At 45.6% G+C, this 18,392-nt stretch overlaps 1 protein-coding gene across 1 annotated transcript in view; it reads right to left on the bottom strand.

The window, feature by feature from the left end:
• The window catches only part of BRINP1 (BMP/retinoic acid inducible neural specific 1), a 150,232-nt gene extending 132,281 nt beyond the window's left edge, over window positions 1-17,951 (bottom strand). The window contains exon 1 of the mRNA XM_059657831.1: window positions 17,564-17,951. The gene's annotated coding sequence lies outside the window, so the exon portion shown is untranslated. The remainder of the gene's footprint in view (window positions 1-17,563) is intronic.
• Between the last annotated feature and the right edge of the window lie 441 nt (window positions 17,952-18,392).

Genomic DNA, 18,392 nt, shown 5'->3' with positions numbered 1-18,392 from the left:
CCATCTCCTGCCCTGGGTGTACCAGGAAGTTACCCACACAGACTCTCCTCTTCGCTCCAAAATGTCTCCCTATAAAGGTTACAAATTTTACCTGAAATTCCACGATCAGAGTGACTTCTTCTTAGATTTCTAAGAAAATCTCTCACTCTAGGAGTAACCACAACTGTTACTTGCTCAGCCTCTCCCTCCCTCTTTTGAAGCCCCTTTCCAGAGCTAACCAGAGATGCCTGCAATGCTACTTTGCATAGCAAAGAGAACAAGAGCAGACACTGCAGGCAGACAGGCCTGGTTTGGGCTCAAACAGTGGAGCCCCCTGTCTATGCTGGCAAGTCATGCCAACTCTTTTAACCTCAGTTCCCACATTGGTCAGAATGGTACCTCTCCCACAGCATCTGCTTTTTTGAGCCTTCGATGACATGATTAATGTAAATCATTAACACAGTGTCTGCCATAAATATAGGGAAGTGTTTGGTAAAATGCAGCTATCATTATGATTGTTTCCTTTTTTGCGTATGCTGAGACCTATTTCAATGTGGGATGGGGGTAGGGGGGTGGTGGTGGTGAGGCTGCTATGCCAACCACAAGCAATGCTTGGACACCAGCTGGGTGTCCTATAATTCAACTCAATTCTGACACTATCTACCCAGAGATAGCAGCAGATCCCATAGGTTAAGGGCTCAGTCCTATAAGAATGTCCCTCCCCCAACACTTCAGATGTCATTTGCAAGCCTGAGCTATCACCTGTGTTTCTGACTGACCGGCTATAGATCAGAGGTTCCCAAGATCCCGTCCTTGGGTTTGATTAATTGGCCATGGCAGCTCACAGAACTCAGGAACCCCGTTTACTCACTAGATCATTGGTTTATTATTAAAGGATATAACTCAGGAACAGCGAGAGCTGCATAGAGCTCAGGAAGAGATGCATAGAGCAAGGTATGAGGAAAGGGCACGGAGCCACCACGCCCTCTCCAGGTGCACCACCCTCCCAGCGCCTCCTCATGTTCCTCAGCCTGGAAGCTCTTAGAACCCTGTCCTTTTGGGGTTTTTTACTAGTACAAACGCTTCATTGCATAGGCGTGATTGATTCACTCATTATCCACTCATGAGTGATTCAACCTGCAGCCTCTCCCCTTCCTGAGGTCAGTGGGGTGGAGCTCAGAGTTCCACCCCTTCATCAGAGGTTGACTCACTGGCAACCAGCACCCACCCATGTTTTGCTGAAAATTATTTCATTAACATAACAAAAGACACCTTTATCTCTCTCATCACGAAATCCCAAGAGTTTTCGAAGTTCTGTGCCAGAAAGAAGGATGCAGACAAATATACATTTCTTATTATAAATCACAATATCAGATTGGGTTACTTCCTTGATTACATCTATGACGGCTCCCTCCCCCCTCTGAATGTCAACTATTACTAGTAGCTGGTGTCACTTTACCCCATTATTAGCCATGCCTCTTCCCGGCATCTCCGCCTTTGCTTTCTGGATTCCCGGCAGATATTTTCAGCATGTCCCTTCTGTGTTACCCCTCTGTTACCTTCTCCCAAGCCAATCCCTCTGCCCAGGATGCTCTCCTATCCTATCCCCAAACCAAACCTAATAAACCCCTTATTCTTTAATATTCTGTTCAAAGTCATTCCTTGAATTGAATATTGAAGAATCCCATGATCTTCCAGGAAGAGGAAACCACAGCCTATGCATGCCTCCATGTTATGCTGCCATACATGTGGGCTTCTGGAGGGTACGGACTTTGCCTCATTCACACAGCATCGCCCACTCCAGGGCAGGACCTGGTGCATGGCGCTCTTCCAGCATCCTCCCATAAATAATAACTAAATGAAAGAACAAACAAACAGAACCAACAGAGAAACAGCAGGATTAGATATGGGTAGCATGAGTGCAGCACTTCACACTTTGCAGAGCATTTGGGTTTTAGTTGAACCATTTGATTCTCCCAACATCTTGGGGCTTTCCCAGCAAATGCCGACTCAATTTTGAGTCATTTGCCAGGTTCAAACAGGGCGAAATAAGGACTTGAATTCTAGTCCTCCAATGCCTAGTCCAATTCCCCTTCCATAACAAACACTGTCTTTATTAAGAACTAATATTTTATTAGAAAAACTATATAGGATCTAGCTTAGAATAGGGAGCAAACAAAAATGAGACCAGAATTGATGGTTCCACTGCAAAAGAAGAATGAAAAAAACACGAAATGTGGGGTGCCAGCATACACGGAGGACACACTGGCACTGGCTGGGTAAACGGGAGAACCTTTCGTTTGGGCAAATGATAATCAAAAAGATGTCTCAAACAGATTTTTCCAATTTCCTGATGTCACTTGATGGCCACCCCCATTTCCTGCACCGCATTCCTTGCTACAACTGAAGTTCCAGCCCCTGGAGAGAAGCCGAGAGATTTCTGCAAATGTTTTCTCCTCAACAGATGGAGCCGAAACGGAGAAGCGTTACAAGGAAGATGGATCGGTGCGTCACATTTGCAACAATAAAAATACAACACCGGTTAAAAGCAGTCGCAGTTAAATAGAACCGGGAACCCAGGGTTGGCTTAAATCTTTTTTTAATTAAAAGTGAAGGAGAATTTCAAAGTTCTATTTCAGCCCCTTGGAGTGTCAGTGCCGTGAATTCAGAATGTTTATGTGGCTTGGCGGGGTGTCAGACTGCCTGAGATTTATGTGGGTTCAGATGGGAGCCTGAGAAAACCCCAGCACAGGATATTGTGAGGGGACGTGCAGGGGAGGGGAAGCATGTGGGCTGAAAACCTGGGTACAGATCCTGTCACTCCGATGCTCTCCCCTACAGCTCACTCCATCCATACTCCCTGGCCCCCAAGACCAAGCACATAATTTACTTTGCTGGATGATTATGGCTTCAGCTGGTGTATATATGTTTGCTATATATATATATCTCCACATATTTACACATCCATGCATACAAAGAAATGCATGTGAAAAAAGAAATGCATGCTTACACACATGTCCATGAGCATTAGGATGCATGCACACACACACACAGACACACACACACACACCTGTACACTCAAATCAAAAACATATAAACAGACTTGTATGCATGCATATAAGCATAACCAATGGACACAGACACCAGGGGGATGAGGGCATGAGCAGGGGTATGGGAGGAGAAGGGGAGGGGGATAAAGACACATATGTAATACCTTAATCAATAAAGAAAATAAAAATAAATACAAAAATTTTTAAATAAAATGCAAAAAACACACATATAAACAAAAAAGTCTTTATAGAGAGACTCCATTTCAAATACCAGCCCTGATCACTTCAATTCTAAGAGCCTTAGTTGACCCCTCTTCAAAATAGAAACTGTAATGCCTACAATAACTACTTCAGAGTTGTAAAATCAAATAGAGTAGCATCCATGAAAGCACGTACTTCATTGTCAGAAACACAGTAGATGTTCAACAAAGGTATGCCAAAAGCCACATAATCATTTACATATCTTACCTATTCATGAGCACTTTCTTTTCCACATAAGGTTATACACATATGAATGCACATAGGAATGCATGAATACGTTCAAATGCAATTGCATACTCATGTGGAAAATACCCAAACTCACACTGTATAGGAGCAGCACATACACACACATGTAAACACATACACACACACACACAGCATCCATGGCATACTGCAAAGAGCTCTACACACGCTACACACTTCTTTAAGCAGGTGCTTCCTATACTGTCAAACGATGCCATTCGATCAGAGGTGCTGTGAGAGAATGTGGAAGGAACCACTGTTATACCCAAAATGGGTGCCAGGTTAAAATTTTTTTAAAGTCTTGACAAAACAAGCCAATACTTCAGAGGAAACATCAGCAAGGATGCAGACCAAACAGTGTACCATGTGTATGCAAGAGGAACCTCTGAGGAAAAAGACAGGAAGACTGAACACCAGGAAGCCCCCCAACCCCATACAAAGCACTTCTAGAACTTTTCAGGTGCCATATAGAAACATCTATGACTACTAACCTCCCGGAGCTTACAGTCCAAAGAAAGGAGACCAATATCTAGGGGACTATTTTCCAAAATGACAGCATGGCTAAGATTGGCCCCCATGAATAATTACAGCAGGGATGGTCAGTGAGCAAAGTCATTCATTCCTACTTTGCTTCCGATTTCTACCAAGATAAGTGTTTGTTGCAGATGTCAGTAAAGTCAGCAGTCATCTCACCACAAACTTTTACAATATTCAGAAACTCCACCTGTCTCCACCATCAGTGCCCCTGGCCAATATATTCACCGTTAGTGCTATTAAGCATTCTATTTTCCTTATGGACACCTTTTTCCTGTATCAAGATGCTCAAGAATGATTGTATTTTTTTAATGCTATATTACTATTTCCCATGAATTGGGCAGGAGGGTGGATCAGATAATCATAAAATACCATTTTCTTCTAAAACACTCTAATTTCATGATTCTGTGATTTTTTTTATTCTGTGATTTTTAAGATTTGGCAGTACTAAGATTTATTTTTTATATTCTGTGAATATTATATTCTATGAGTCTGTGAGATCCTAACTCTGAGTTTTTATTATCCTAAGATTCTCTGATCCCAAGGTTTGATAGTTCTTAAAATTCTACCACTATGATTGTCAGATACCAACATTATAAGACTCTGACATCTTGAGTTTGCAATTCCAACGCCTGGGTGCAAATGTGTTTATCAGACTCTTCCCCATGACACAGATAGAACCTAAGTCAGGGTCCAAGCATCTACACAGGAATCGGAAGGACAGAATGGTTGTGAAAAGAGAGAAAAATGCCCAATAAGAGCTCCTGTACTATATCTCAAGGCTTTCCAAACACTTGATCTAGTACCATCTTCTTCCTGAACTCCATTCCATGGCCTAGAGATTGAGAATATCTATTGCTAGGATATAGTTGCCACAGAGGCAAGGCTCGGCTGTTGCTTGCCTTTTCATCCCCTGCGTCAACACGAGGCCTGAATCTAGAAGGCACTCAATAATTACTGAGTAATGGAATGAGGCAATTAGACACACTGCAGTGCGCTTCCTCTTCTTGCTTTTCCATGCCTCTTTCTAACCTTCCTCCACCTTTTTCCTCATTTCTTCTCCTCATTCATCCTCCTCCTCCTCTTTCTCCATCATCTCTTAATAGTACACTAGAATTTCCATGTGTAATATTTGCATAGCCCTCATTGGAATCCAATGATGTCTGGATTTATTATCCCCATTTTACAGATGAGCAGCCTGAGGCTAACAAATAAAACAACTTACCGATGATCACACAATTAAAATGAGAGGGAAAGCATGAAAACTAAATTCTCTGACCCCAAGCTCAGTGCTCACTCCTTCGTTTATCCCACAGCTGCCTTAGCATGCTCTTAATCGTGATACAAATAATTTCACAAAAGATTAAGAAAACCAAAAACCAAAGCCTCAAGAGAAGGTCTACACCTCCCATCCCTGAATTTAACTCTGAATTCATCTTTTCAATCAATACCAATTCTCCTTTCAGGATTTCCAATAATGGAAGGCCTACCACACCCAAATGTTCATTTCATTTCCCAGCTCTTTCTCCTCCTCCTGTGAGTGCTGTACATGGCATGTGTTTATTTTTCAATTAAAGCAAATTAAACTTAATTTTGTTTTGAGAACCTTTTTTTTAAAGAATTTCACAGCCCAGGGTGAGATAATTGAGACCCTGCTGTTTGTGGAAGCACTATTTAGAGAAAGCAGGCCTAGATGTTGCATAACCTCCAAGGAAGTCACTCTTAAACCCGCCCTCTATCTTGTCCCACATCAGTGTTTCCCCAGTACGTCCACTCCCTTGTCACTGCCCAGTCTGGAAGGATATCATCTGCCATCTGAACCGTGACCATAACCTGCTAAAGGGCCACCAGATGCCCTCCTCCCCACCTCCTCATCTTCCTTAATCCCAGATCTAATCAAGTCAAACATTTTCTTAACAGCTACCAACAATTTTCTAAACACAGATTACTTATGATGAGCTCCAAAGCTTTATAGCATCCAGCCCTTCACAAGCCCTCCAGTCACATGGAACTATTTCCTCTCCCACTCTCTGCATGGAATGCCCTTCCTCCACCTACCTTCATGGCTCACACCGACAGACCTCATCTCTGCTCCCTAACATGCTGTGGCTCCAATTTCAGCACGAACTACTCTGTATGATTTCACGCTGGCTCCCTGATGCCCCAAATTCTACTACTTAAAATGTTACTTACCCAAGTAACACACATTCATTAGAGAAATATTAGGAAATATAGGTAAGCTTAAAAGGGAGAATGGAATTCCCTCCTAACCTACCACCCCAAGATAACCACCCAAATAGTAAGTGCATCTTATAAAACAGCCATGCTATACATAGTATTTTGTACACGTATATGTCCATGTCGATAAATGCCATAAGAATCATTTATTGAGCACTTACTATATATGGGGCATGTTGCTAAATGCTATATTTATATGACATTCAAGACTGCCAGGGAGGTATTGCTCTTAGCCCCTTTTCCAGAACGTGTTCTCTATCGTCATTCCTCTTTCTAACGTATAAATGTGCTCCTCTACAACCACTCTGAATGACTTGGTGAATATTCTCAACAAGTTCATGCACAGATGCTGCATCTCCCAATCTCGAGATGAGGAAACCAAGGCTCAGTACAGCGACTCCATTTGCCCAAGTCCACGCCCTGAGTCAGGGAAGTGCCAAAGATTTGGACTCTTTCTGTCTGGCCTGAAGGTGTGGGTGAAAGCTGGGACGCTCGAATTTGGATGCCAGCTCTGCCGCTGGCAAGCTCTGTGTCCTTGGCCAAATTACCTGATGTTCCTGTGCCAGTTTCCTCATCTATAAAATGAGGGTGACAATAGCAACTCCTCAAAGAGATATTGTGGGGATTTAATGAGTCTATATGACCGGTGCTCCAAACGTTGCCTGGCAGATCACCAACATTATATAAATGTTAACTATTATTACTTTGGATTATTATTACACTCTGTTGCATTAGATGAAATGTTGCCCATGACCTCAGGTATGTTCTCCAACTGGAAATATCTTGTAGGAAAGAGATCATTACCAGGTTCGAGGCACTACCTTGCAAAGGAGCTTGCTCAATCATTTGTACCAATCCCCTGCCCCTTATATGACCATGTGATACCAGTAATCAGGGGAGAGATTAAAAGTAGGAAAAGGCTCTGAAAGATGTTAAATAATTGAGGCAGATGTCTCTACTCTCTGTATTCCCATGGATCAGCAACCAGAAAGAAACATAGGATCGTCAGCCATTGGAGCTGAAAGTTATCTTCATCATAGTCCAGCTTAACTGTCTCTTACTTTTTAGATATAAACTATTTTCTCTTTAAGATGCCACAGTACCTGAGCTGGTTCTCGTACCCTAGCCCTCTGCAGCCTATGTCACTGTAGCTCTTGATTTGGTGCTCTAATCTGTAAGAGCAGCGTATTCAGGAAGTGTATAGGGAGAGTGGCTGATCGACAGCATAGCCTGCTGCTCGCTCTGCGTGAACTGTGTTTATCATCCTTTCCCTCAGATTCCCCTCTTCCTCATTGTTACCATTTATTTCACCAAGTGCTTGCATGTCTTAACATGCTCTATGTCATCTACCCTTTCCTGTCACACTGTGAAGCTGGAATTATTCTCTCCATTTTCCCAACGAGGGCCTTGTGGCTCAGGGGTGAAAGGATTTGCTCCAAGTTATACAATAAACGATAGCAGTAGGTCTTCAACCCATATCATCAGACACTGGACATAACGTTCTTTCATTGAACTGCCCTCCTGCCACCCGCCCCCCCCCCAGGCATCCGTTCAGCTCTTAGCAGCTTGGTGGCCTCCCCAAATCAAGGTTGATGATTGCTGCTGAGTTTATATTGTCTTAGGTCAGGTCCATTGTTGCAAATCTTCCAGCATTCTGTCACTCAGGCCGTGCCCTGCATCCAGGTCTTCTGTGCATCTGAATGAGAAAGGCATCTATCTTACACCTTTCAGGGGATGTTATAAATGGTGCCACTGCAGGGTGGCTTCTTAAATCTCCTTAAGACCTGAATTTTCCTTTCTCTCCTTTATCTGCCGACACCATGAATATCTTCCCCTCTTCCAGTGCTTTCTGGCTGCCAGCTTCATAGTCTCTTAAAATAGTAATTTAACTTCACAGTGCCTCGGCAGCAAACCTTAGCTTTGTGTGTTTATTTGTGCCTTTAAGCTGTGGAGGTTCAAGTGTGCTGAGGCGAGGACCAGTTGTTCTAACTCTGGGCCAGAGCTAAGATCTTATTTTTCTTGGGAACGGAATCACCAAAGCCACCTCTGGTAACAGTAGCAATTTTAAAAGCAGCTTATGAAGCAGCAAGGTGGAGATGGCATGAATTGGGACAGCCTGAGGTTGCAAGAAAAAAGAAAAAAATACATATATATATATATATATATATATATATATATATATACACACACACACACATATACATACACACACACACACACACACACACACACACACACACACATATATATATATATATATATGAATGTATGTATGATGTTTCTCTAAGTATACATGCACACATATATGTGCAGGTATGTATAAAGAAAGGAATACTGAATGGGGTTAAGAATAGGGAGGAAGGAGAAGAAAAACAGATATAGGGGAAAGGTTCATGGCAGAGTTCTTCTTCCCTATTAGTGGAACTTGAGTGCAGATATGATCCTAAGCTCATCTACTAAAGAATGTGATCTGGGGGTGGGATTTCTAGCTAAAAATACGAATAAATCTATTAAAAACCTCAAAATACTGAAGTTTACCAATAATAAAAAATGAAAATAGCAATGTGGTGCCATAGAGCATTAACAGGTTGTGTGTTGTGTTGTTGTTGTTTTCACTTTGGGTTTTTTGTTTGCTTGTTTTTTGTTTAATTCAGTCTTGGCAAGAATGCAAAGGAGAAAGACACTCTTGTGTGGCATTGGAGGAAACCTGTATAGAACACAGACTTTTAGGAAATGTGATTTGCGTTCTTTCATTGAAAAACAAACAAACATTGTTTATTGAACATTTATTTCATGCCAGACACTGTTCCAGGAGCTGGAAACACAGCAGTGATAGCACTGACTTGTCCCTGCCTCCTTGGTGCTGATAGTGTAGTGAGGAAGAAGATAAATAGGTAAACACAGGACAGTCAGATGAGCATAACAGAGATGCAGGTGGGCGCGGAGGCCCTCTCTGAGGGGCTGACACTGGGGCACAAAGAATGTACGACATGCTCCGCGCATTCGCTTCGCCACTCCCGAGAGGGGTTTAATAATTGTGGCGTTTCAGCCGTCTCTAAATATTGTGGAAGAAGATCCTTCCAGAACCTCCTCACATTCCATCCTACCCTCTGCCTACATCTGTAATCCTCACTGCCAGGAATGCGGGAGGACAGGGCAGGTGAAACTGTGGCTGATCAGGTAACGGTTTCAGAATCATGTGTAAGGCTTCACTGGAGTTTGAATGAGGCTGTCCTATTGATGCGCATTCAGAATAAAATTCTTATGACCCCGCTCAGCCCTCCCTTGCCTCGCTGTCTCTGGCAATGGCATCTGGTGAGAACCACTTTATCTCAAAGGGTCAACCCTCCAAAATCTGTCCCAGCAGAAAAACTGTATTGCCACCTCCTGCCGGGTATTTTTCAATCTTTCCCTACATTCCTAAGCATGCCAAAACACTGGTTTTATTGTTGTAATGGTCCCTGTGCAGATGTCTATACGTGCCAGCCACGGCTCCTTTTGGTCCTCCCCCTCTGATGTGGCTATAAACTCAGAGCCCATCACATTCCACAAGAAACGTAGCTTGTCTATGAACATGTAAACAGAAATGGACTTAAGGCAGATGTGTGCCACAGCTCTCGGAGGGCTCTTTCCGGTGTATCTTGGGGCTTCAGGGTCTCTAGGAATTCCACAGCCCCCCAGGGTTCCACCTATGTTTGTGGGCCACATATTCTTGGAATGGAGACTAAGAATTGACCGCTTGGAGGTGTGGGTCCTTTGAAAAGCAATCATCCCAGATGCATGCTCCTTGTCCGCCCGAAGCAGCTTGTGATCAGTAATTTGCTCCACATCCCCCCAGGACCCCTGATTTCTCCCAGAGGTCCCCACTGGTTCATCTGCCGGACCTCTGGACGGCAAGATAAATTCTATCTCAGAAACCTCTCTGGGCCAGTACTGGGCTAACCCTCACAAAAGGTTCTAGCTGTTCAGAGGGGTCATTTACTTGGACCCCCCGCTGCTTCGACCTTAGCAGTTTACACAAAAGTGATTGCTTTAATTGCCTTTTGACTCTACCTCCGCATCCTTGGGGGAGACAGTCTCTTAGCTGTTCCCAAGATGGTCCCAGCATCGTTGCATGCAGCTCTGCACCCCGGAGAAAAATCTCTGCCAACGGAGAACGGGATTTGTTCAGAATGATATATTCTGAGCCCTCACCAGGCTCTCTTAATTCCTGTGTGTGTCCTCCGCTGGAGAGCAGACAGGCCGGGTAATTTACCACTCGTAACTTTCTCACATTCGGTCTATTTAGTCTATTCTCCTGAAGTCCACCTGCAATTTCTAAAAGAGAGTTCCTTTGAGAGACAAAGATCCCCTTCACCCTCACATGAAAAAAAGAAGAAGAAATTAATCTGACTTTTCCTCAGCCTCATTATCTTCTTAATTGTCTTCTTTGCCCCCTCAGTAGCAAGGACTGTCTATGGATTTCCAGGCAGCCTTTTTAGGCTAATGTGTGCCAGAAGGACGGTGGTTTTCAAGCTACCACTCAATCCCTCTGATGGAGTTACCATAGCAGCACATCCACCCCACTCGGCCACCCTGTCTTGAGCCAGAGGATGTGCCCCGAGCTATGACTTCCTTCAGATTGGCTCCTTTCTGAGTAGACATCTCACTCTCAGGATGAAGCAGGGCCCTGCGTTTATAGGCATGTCATCATGCAACATTTCCAAAGAGCTTAGCAAGCCCCTTCCATAGATAGGCCATAGTTTGGTCCATCTCAATTTTGCAAAAGGCAAGCCCAGGAAGGGGGCAGTTATGTTCGGAAGACGGTCCAGATAAACAGTGGTAGAAGCCAGGACTAGAGTCAGGTGCCCCGAGTCCCTGTTCTCTTATTACCTGACATTTAGAATGAATATGGATATAAAATGGAAAGACACAGTCTCTGATCTCCAAGACCTTATCGTCATGGCCTCCCTCCTCCTCCTCCTCACCATCACCACCTCTGTAACTTCTGCTAATCTTCCACTTCCCCAAACTCTCTGAGAACTTCAGAAATAACAATTACCAGTCAACTGTGAATGATAATTATTTACAAATTTGCAGGTCTCCTCTATTAGATTGCCAGCACCTAGCAGGATTCACCACCGCACCCCCCAAGTCACTGTGTTCAAGGCCTTTCCCAGACGAGATATGCAATAAATATTTCCCAATCCAAACAGCTTTCATCTTTTTTCACCAGATTTCATTTCAATTACCTTCTTGCCTGGTATTCATTCCCTTCCTCATTTCCTATCCATCTCCCCTCTCCCAGCTTCTCCCCCTCCCTTTAGAGTTAGGTATTTCCAGAGCATGTAGCAGCATTCAGAGCAGGACTAGAGATGAAGATTAGAAAAGTTCATTGAAATGACTGATGAAATATGGACATGGGGAAAAGCCACTGAGAGTATTTGATGATGACCTTTTATCAATCTCCAAACTCTGCTCAGCAAGGTCCTCAGACTACCTGCTTCCCAAACGGGGAGAATCCAAGGCCGGGGTGTGTGTGGGGGGGGATGTCTCAACTCTTCATCCCCTCATCTTGTATAAGGCCTCATCTTGTGATCTGGCCCCTGCCTACCTTTCTTATTTTTATCTTATGACACAAAAGCTCTCTCACACTACCCCTCAGATTTCCTAAGCTTGCCCCTGTTCAGTGACTTCATCTCTGTTCTTGTCTCTACCTCTCATGTCCTTTCCCCACATAATCACATGGCTGGTTCCTTCTATTTAGATCTGAGCTCCAACACCACCCCCTCAGAGAAGGTTTTTTCCTGGCTACCCTATCAAACATTATACCATCTACATTCTTTTCTAGCCTATTGCCCCAAATTATTATTTGCAGGGCATTTACTATATATGAAATTATTTTATATATTTTTGACTCAGTTATTGTCCATCTTGCCCACTATACTAGGAGCTCCATGAGAATAGGACTATGTCCATGAGATATCGCTAAGGTCTGGATCTGTGTTGTTTACTAACAGCAGTCCTGAGCCACATAGAATTATTTAAATTATAAAATTAAATCAATAAGATTAAAAATGCAGTTCATTGGTAATACAGCCACATTTCAGTGCTCAGTAATCACATGTGGTTAATGGCTAGCATATTGGGCAGCCCTGAGAACATATCCATTATCACAGAAAGTTCTATTTCACAGTATTAACCTAGAGCAAAGATTGGAAAATAGTGGGCACCCTATAAATATTTGTTGAATAAATGAATGAATCAATGACCCTTTGTAACCTTCTCTCAATTTCAGGTCACCCTCCCCGATTTTGTGGCTTCTAACCCTTATAAGTGAGATAAACTAGATAATGTCCGCAAGACAACTTCCAGCTTGGTGAGGGACTCAAACGAATGTTGCAGGAGACGAGGCTATGAAATGGAGTCTAAAAGAGAATGCTGGTGGTGATATGGTCATGCTTCCATAGCATCTGAAGAGTGGATTATTGGGAATTATACTTGTGCTGTATGACTTCACAGACTTAGAAAGCAGATTTAGGGTCAAGGTTCCAATAAAGCTCGTTCTATATAACACAAGGCTGGTTTGTGTGGTAATGGGTTTGCTGTTGCTGAAAGTACTAAAAAAGAGACTGAGTGGCCATGTGTTATGGGTATTACAAAAAGGAGTCTTGCTTCTTGAATGAGGAGGAAGGTTTGGTTACTGAGAAACTGGAAAAGACAGATTCTTTGATCCAATCACCCACTGACTCCCCCATAACATCAATTTCAAAGAGGTAATAAGCCCCTCGCTATCCCTAGCATCTATTGAACAACCCGATCCTGTTTGCCATTCACAGTGGTTACCATTAAGTCAGTGGTACACTGGAAAGAGTAGAGATGCTGAAGCAAGAATTAGGCTCCAATCCTCTCCCTGTTGCTTATGTGACCTTGGGCCAGGGACTAGCCAGCATGAGTTCACTGTCTTGTGAAAAGGGGGCTGTATCTGCCGCACTGGGTGAGAAGAAAGATGATAATGAGAACAGAACTAAAGACCCTAGAACACAGTAGGGTAATGCTCTCTTCAAGCAGGACAGAATTTTACCTTCTGTATCATCACTGCTATCCCTATGTTGTGGGCATAGTGACACAATTTTAAAGCCATGAGCCATGATTGCATTGCTTTGAGTGAATATGAAGGAGAGAGAGAGAGAGAGAGAGAGAGAGAGAGAGAGAGAGAGAGAGAGAGAGAGAGAGAGAGAGAGATTATAGCTTCTGTTGAGACTGGAAAATAGCAATAGCAAACATTTATAAAGCAACTATTATGTGTCAGTCCTTGGGGATTTAAAAAAAAATGCTCATTAGAAGACCATATGGAAGAGGGCAAGCTAGACATACACCCACAGAGCTATAAAGCAAAGCAAACAGAGACACAGTTAAAATGGAGTTTCAGAGACATTTCTGTGAAAGAACCAGGGAGAAAGAGCTTAATCCCAAAATAAAATTTCGGGAAGATCTCTTGGAATGGTCATTTGAGCTGGATGTTGAAATATGAGTAGGGTTATTAAAAGTAGACCCTGAGGTTGAGAAATGGAAGAGACGAGATAAAGGTATTCCTAGCAGAAGGATTAGAGTGGAAAACAATGAGGGGATTATTGGGAGTTACTTCTGAAGGCTTGTCCTTTTCGCATGACCCCTACCTGTCCTTAACCATGACCCCTATCTTGTCCTTAACCATGCTTACCAGGGTTTCACTGGTAAATTTGTTAATCTTTGGAATTCAACAAGTGTGATGCAGGGAGAGAATGGCAGGATATGTCTAACCTTAGTGGCCTGTTCAGGGAATACGTGCTGATGATTTTGTCTAAGGAATTGGGAGGGGACAAACTAGAGGATGCAAATCACAAAATGTGTCTTCACACACCTGAAGGCCCCTTGGGCAAGGAAAGATCTTTCCACACAAATATGATGACTTTGTGGTCAATGGCACAAACTCTTGCAAGCCCAAGATGTTTTATCTGGACTGAGCAGGGGAGAGTGTCGTTAAGGTCCCCACCTGTAGTGCTCCAAATAAATTCATTGCAGCCTCAGCTGGGCCATCTAAACTCAACAGGGGCCCAGTAGCTGATTTGGAATCTCTGAGCTGCTTCTCCTTGGTTGAAATGGAGTCACAGCTCCCCCTTCTGGGAACCAAAGTGCCATCCAGCCCCAGAAAAACCTGTGTGGAAAAGGCATTATTGCAGATGGTCCTGAAACCCGCACATTTTTTTCCCACAGTGCTAGCCTGCACCCCAGAAACACTCATCTCAGGGTCTGGGTACATACTTCTGTGAGGGCCTGATTCTGACTTCTCAAAAGCCTATCTTTCATAGGCCTTTATATTTCTCCTTCTGTGTGACCATGAGTCCCAGTCTTCCTGTTGGGTGATGCCTTTACATAGGGGAACACGATTTGGTGCGGAGGTTGCAGTTCCCTTTGGGGGAGTACAGCAAGTAGGAAAGGTTTCTGGATCTGTGTGTGCATGCCTGTATGAGTGCATGTGTGCCCACACAGGTTCCTGTGACTGGGAGATGTATAATATGCATAAGGGCAAGATTCTCAATAACATAAAGGCATTAATTTGCCTGAAGTATTTGCATCAGTGGATGGGTATACACCTGGCTCTATGGAACGCAGTCATGCCTTAATAAAGAGCTCAGGTACAGTTCAGATGCTCTACAATCACAGCCCGTATTGGACCTCTGCCTGCGTGCAATTCTCTGAAGGCATTGAAGAAAGAATGTATGTGTGAGTGTGAGTGTGAGTGTGAGTGTGTGTGTGTGTGTGTGTGTGTGTGTGTATGTCTAGTGAGGAGAATGATTGAGGCATTAGACCCTTTCTCTCCCGGATCATGTCTCCAGACGGAGCAGCTTTGAAATGCGTCTCCGAAAAGTGTTTGATGAAGGAAGACGGCGAATGTCTTGGGTAAGAGCACAGTGGCAGGATAGGGGTGAGGAGCAAGATATAGTCCCTGGGCAGCGTGGCATTGATCTGGGTGGCAGGTTCTAGCCCTGGGCATACCACCAACTCCCTAGAGAATGCTGGAGAATTCTCCTTCCCTCTCTGGGCCACAGAGTCCTGCCTGTCTGTTCTTTAACAGTCCTTCCAGATTTGGTTGTCTATGGATTGAAAGAGAGAAAATGTGAGCAGCTCCTTACATAGGATCTCCTCTGCCTCACACTCCCACCCAGAATGAACTTGGGAGCTCTGGTCTGATGGAGTTTCTGGAACGGATTCCTTGTAGCCTTATGAAGGCTTCAGTTTCAGGTATCAGCCTCTGGCCAGAGAATGGTGTGTCTGCAAGTGCTTGCAAGTAGCACCCCCACCCACCCGTCAGGGCAGGTTCCTGCCAACACACGTTTGCTTTTATTTCTCCCCAAAAGATACATATATACATACATTTAAATGATTTTTAAGACATGTATACTTCTACTTTTATTTCCCCAATAGGTCTTTTCAGCAGCCCCTTTCTAGCCAGATAAGAGGCTATGTCCCAGCCCCTCAGCCCTTGTCCTCCCCTAGCCTTGCTTCTGAGAGCTGAACGGCGGCAAACGGCTGCCTCTTACCTTGGAAAAGTAACAGCTGCCGAATCTGGAAGCCATGAACAGCAGTAAAACTCAGCATTTTTGCTGAGTAGGGCAAGCCTTTAGGAGGCCGCCAGGAATCCAATCAATGGCTGGCCTCAACGTCCCAGCCCAGCAGGACCTAGCCAGGGTGGCCCAGGGACTTACCTAGAGAGCCTCCTGGGAGGTGGAGGAAAGAGGAAAGAGGGTCTTGGCCTGAACTGTCTTCCTTACTGAGAGCCTTCCCACCACCCCTGTGCCCTTGGCAGTATTTTGGAGCCTAGCAAGAGATGTGAGGTGCAAACAGACAGCAGGGCAGCAATTTAAGTCAATTACCGCCATATCCTGCCACGAGTTCCCACCCACAACCTGTTCCCAAATTGTAGGTCTCCCTCAGTACACACACACACACACACACACACACACACACACACACACACACTGCCTCTCTGCCTCCTCCTCCTCCCAGGGTCCTCCTAACTCCAGGGGAGCCATGAGGAGGAACAGTTTAGGAAGAAGATATTCTCGTGGGCTCCCCAAGCCTGTCTGAAATGGGGAAGCACCCCATCCATCTCCTTTCGTATTACCCAGCGCGTACCCCCAATGAAATTTGCAGGCATTTGAGATCCTGTGGAACTATGATGGATGAGCAAGTCCCCGAGGGCTCTTTCTCCTTTTCCTTTAGGGGGATCCATGCAAACTTGCCCAGATCCTCCCCCAAAGCACCAGAAGCCGAAGGTGCTGTTATGCTGTTATAATTACAAATGAAGAAGCGGGCAGACTCTATTCCAGACTTGTCAAGCCCCAGATAAGGAGCCCACTGCTGACTTCCCCCTTTCTCTGTCACCCACTATCCAGTGACTCCCAATTCCCATCAGAATGCTGGAGTCTGCCTAGTGTGGAATTTAAAGTGACAGCATCTCCTTGCCTCAAGGTTTGGCCATTTCTTTCATATGAAATGGTGAGTCCAAGCCTTAGCAGGTCTCCATCCTTCGGAGAATTTCCTTCATGGGTACCAATATTGGGCTAAATAATGCACCATCCTTATCCCCATAATCCTCCCCAAACCCCAAGCCCAGAGCCCCAGGAGGAAGTCCACAGCGGGTTTCCCAATAGCCTACGTGATCCCATAGTAAGGATCCCATTTTCGTGTAAGCTGGAGACCTAATTAAAAAGACACATACAAACACATACGTACAAACATGCACACACACATCGTGCCGTAAGTAGGTTATAGGACCTCTCTTCACCCCTCCCGGGTACGTATATACACACATTCTCTCTCTCATTCTCTCTCTCTCTCTCTCTCTCTCTCTCTCTCTCTCTCTCTCTCTCTCTCTCACACACACACACACACACACACCAAGCACACACGCATCAAACGCACGACGCTGCACACGCAAACACACACTAGCACCACATCAAGTTCCTACCACGGTACACACGTCGGGAGCGCGCTGGGAGCACACATGCCACTTCCTAAAACCCGCATTTAACCCTATCCACCCCAGAATACAGAGCCCCCCACCCCCCCCAACCTCCCTTCCCGGGAACCTAAGAGGACTCGGAGGCGGCAGAGGAGGGGAGAGGGAAAGGTGCCGAGAGGAACGGGGGCGGGGCGGGCGGGGGCGCCCCTCCTGCGGCCCGGCGTCTCCAAGGGCAGATGGGCTGCGAGGCGCTGCGCCCAGGCCGCCTTACCTGGAGTCAATGTCCGTCTTTGGCGGAGAGCTGCGGGCGGACGCTTTTTATTCCGTTCGGTGGGAACTTGGGAGAGCCCGGCGTCCAGCTCGCATCCCGGGAACGGCGAGGGGACTGCAGGCGTGAGGGTACCTGGCTCCTAGCAGCCTGGCTCATACTCAGCCGTCAAGTCCCCTTGGCTGGTCCCGAGGACAGGCATGAATCCCGGCTCCGGAAGGCGGTCACTAGTCCCTCTGCCCCTCGGCTCTCTCGCTCTCGCTCTGGCTCTCTCGCTCGCTCTCCCGCTCTCTCTCTCTCTCTTGCGTTCGTTCGCCTGCGCTTCCCTCCTCCCCCCGCGCCAGATCAGTTCGCAGCCGTGGGGACCCGGAGCGAGGCAGCGAGCGAATGGAGAGGGAAGTCCAAGTGCGCCGCGGTCTCTGGGCGGGGAGCGAGGAGGCCGGGCTACGCTGGGGGAGGGGCTTACCCGGAGACGGGCGAAAATGAATGGGGGAGCGGGCCGGGGGTGGGGGTGGGGGTGGGGGTGGGTGGGAAGGGAGGATCCCAGAGCCCGGTTTATTCTGAGTAGTGTTTTGTACATCTTTAGGCGATGGAGGGGTTGAGGAGGAGAGGAGGAGGAAGAGGGGGAAGAGGGGGAGGAGGAGGAGAGGAGAGAGGCCTCTTTGGAGGGAGGGGGGCCCTGGGTGGGCTGAGGCTGGGCCACTGGGGACTCTCTTAGGTCTGAGGCTATGGGGTGGCACGTCCCCGTGTGTGAGCAGCTAAAGGGACTGTGAAACCCGCATCGTGATGTTCTTAAAGCGCGTCCGTAGCGGTGCGAGTCACGACTATCTGC

This window comes from Myotis daubentonii, chromosome 11 (genome assembly GCF_963259705.1).
Source record: "Myotis daubentonii chromosome 11, mMyoDau2.1, whole genome shotgun sequence".
Classification (NCBI taxonomy): domain Eukaryota; kingdom Metazoa; phylum Chordata; class Mammalia; order Chiroptera; family Vespertilionidae; genus Myotis; species Myotis daubentonii.
Note: the sequence above shows the minus strand (reverse complement) of the source record. Positions and strands in the feature narration are given on the sequence as shown.